Genomic DNA, 2,481 nt, shown 5'->3' with positions numbered 1-2,481 from the left:
GCGTCCCCGCTGTCCCGCCCGCCGCGCGGCAGAGCCTCCGGCCCTCGCCCCCTCCCTTGTTGTCCAGCGCAGCCGCCCTCTACCCCGGATCCAGAAGTCCCCTCCCCGCCGGCTCCCGGACTCCCCGCCTTAAAGGCACAAGCTCCTTTTGTCTGGGCACCCCCTCCCCCTCCCAGAGGCGGGGGCACAGCTGCCCACTCCCCTCCACGGCACCCCGGCCGGGTGAGCGGGGCCAGCGTCCCGCGCGCCCCCTCCCCAGCCCTCTGCGTCCTCCCCGGGTCCCCGAGGAACAAGCGGCCACTGTTCTGGGCTTCGGAGCCCGCGGGAGGGTCGGCGCGCCCGCCTGCGCTCCCGCCTCCACCCTGGGCGGCATCCTGCAGGGCGCCCTCCGCCCTCACCCGGGGGTCCGCCGAGGCCGGCCAAGCCACCCGCCGGCGGCGAAGGTGCCCGCCCCGCCCGGAGGGTCGGCTTCCTTCCTGTCGGGGTGCCCCGCGCCCCCTCCCCACCCCACCTTCCTCCGGGCCCCAGCCCCCACCGCGCCCGCTCGCCCTCCCTCTCCACCGCGGCCCCGCTCCCTCCGGCGGGAGCCGAGTTTAATAATTAATTAAGATTTCATTCCACAAGGCGCCAGGTGTGTGCGCCTGGCACCCGCTCGCCCGCACCCTACTTCTTTCCGCTTCCCCAAGCCTCCGGGGCGCCGGCCCCGACGCAAACCTGCTGCGCCCAGAACCGGATCGGGCCGCGGCCGGGGGCTTCCTCGGTGCCGCCTCCGGCCCCGCGCTCTCTGGGGCAGCCCTTCCGCCGCACCTGCCAACCGGCAGAGTCCCTCCCCCGGCACCTTTTACCCAAAGGGTTGTGCTTCTTTGATGTGGGGGGCTGGGGTGCATTGCCAGGTTCATGAACTGAAAAATTGTTCCGGGATGTTTATTTATTTCCCTCGTAAGCAGCTGCCCAAGTTACCTGGGAGATGTGAAAATCATGTGAAAGCTGGTTTAACCCTTTGAGGGGTGGAGTGGTGGAACCAGAAAGGAGAGCCGGGCTCAGGGCTTGTTCCCAGGGCTGGCGTAGGTGAGTTGGCTGAAGTTTGCCTTTGAGTCCCCAGTCCCTCAGCCAGACCCATAGCTGCACCCCTCTCCTGCTATGCCCTAGGCTCACGCGAGCTCCCTTACATTTCCTTCAGGGCCCAACTGCCGACCAGTCCAGATCCCTTCTAGGGTTCACCTAAACTCAGGACAAAATTTGTAGTAAAGAAGAAGTTCCTGAACTAACTCCTAATCCCACATCTATCAGAACGGCTGTGGATGCGTGACTTGGTGGATCTCTGAGTTCGAGGCCAGCCTGGTCTACATAGAGAGTTCCAGGACAGCCATGGCTACACAGAGAAACCCTGTCTCGAAAAAAGAAAACAAAAGCTACCATGAGTAAAAACATCCCTTACTGCCTCAGAGCCTCTCTGGTAAAAATGAGTGTAATCCTCCCGCTCTCTGTCACAGGAATCTCAGGTTCAGAGAGGGGAGCTTGAAAATGAGAAAGTAGCCTGTAATCCCAGCACTCTTTGAGGCAGAGGCAGGCCCATCTCTGTGAGTTGGAGGCCAGCCTGGTCTACAGAGTGAGTTCAGCACAGCCAGGGCTCTGGAGGGTCAGCCCCTGAGAGCCTTTTGCTCCTCTTTCTGAGAACCTGAGTCTGACTCCCAGTACTTACTCCAGCTCCAAGTGATCCAGCACCTTCTTCTGGCCCCCAAGGCACTGGAATGCTCATACAGGCGAATTAAAACAAATATTTCTTTTTAATGAGGAAGTGGTCATCTGTGGCTGCCATGTGTGGTTCTCAATCGGTCCAACTGGCCAGTGACTTAGCTTTTGGGATCCGTGCCTGACTTCTCTCCACCACTATCTAGATTTCCTCCCCACCCGAACCAGAAGAACCCCCGCCCCTCGCTGATTTGAAATAATGTAGTCTGGGATCGATGGGGAAATGCAGCAAGTCCCTGAGATAGAGAAACGTGGTCTGGGGGCTGGAGAGTTGGCCCCGCAACTGTGAGCAACTGCTGCTCTCCCAAAGGCTCCGGGCTCCATTCCCAGCCCCTACGTGGCAGCTCACAACCAACCGGGACCCCTCTTCCAGGGGATCTGAGTAGTTACACCAGGAACACCTGTGCCGGCAGGCGAAACACCCATACACATAAATCAAACTTTATCTTTCTGAGATGGGGGCTCTTTAAACAGCCTGGGCTCTCCTGGAGCTTATTACACAGCCAGGCTAACCTTGAACTCACAGAGATCCTCCTGACTCTGCCTCCCAAGTGCTGGAATTAAAGGTGCGTGTCACCACAGCTGGCCACATTTTTTTTTTTCTTAATTAAAAAAAAAAAAAAAAAAAAAAAGCCAGGGCCTAAAGAGATGGCTCAGGGGCTAAGAGGACCAGTTGCTCTTGCAGAGAACCCAGGTTGGATTCCCAGCATCCACATGGCGGCTCACAGC

The 2,481-nt window shown here is 59.4% G+C and overlaps 1 protein-coding gene across 1 annotated transcript in view; it reads right to left on the bottom strand.

The window, feature by feature from the left end:
• The window catches only part of Adcy6 (adenylate cyclase 6), a 20,271-nt gene extending 19,450 nt beyond the window's left edge, over positions 1 to 821 (bottom strand). The window contains exon 1 of the mRNA XM_055626893.1: positions 715 to 821. The gene's annotated coding sequence lies outside the window, so the exon portion shown is untranslated. The remainder of the gene's footprint in view (positions 1 to 714) is intronic.
• Positions 822 to 2,481: the final 1,660 nt, after the last annotated feature.

The sequence above is a fragment of the Psammomys obesus genome, unplaced genomic scaffold (genome assembly GCF_907164565.1).
Source record: "Psammomys obesus unplaced genomic scaffold, mPsaObe1.curated_primary_1811, whole genome shotgun sequence".
NCBI classification, from domain to species: domain Eukaryota; kingdom Metazoa; phylum Chordata; class Mammalia; order Rodentia; family Muridae; genus Psammomys; species Psammomys obesus.
The sequence above is the reverse complement of the archived record's forward strand: the minus strand, read 5'-3'. Positions and strand labels throughout refer to the sequence as shown.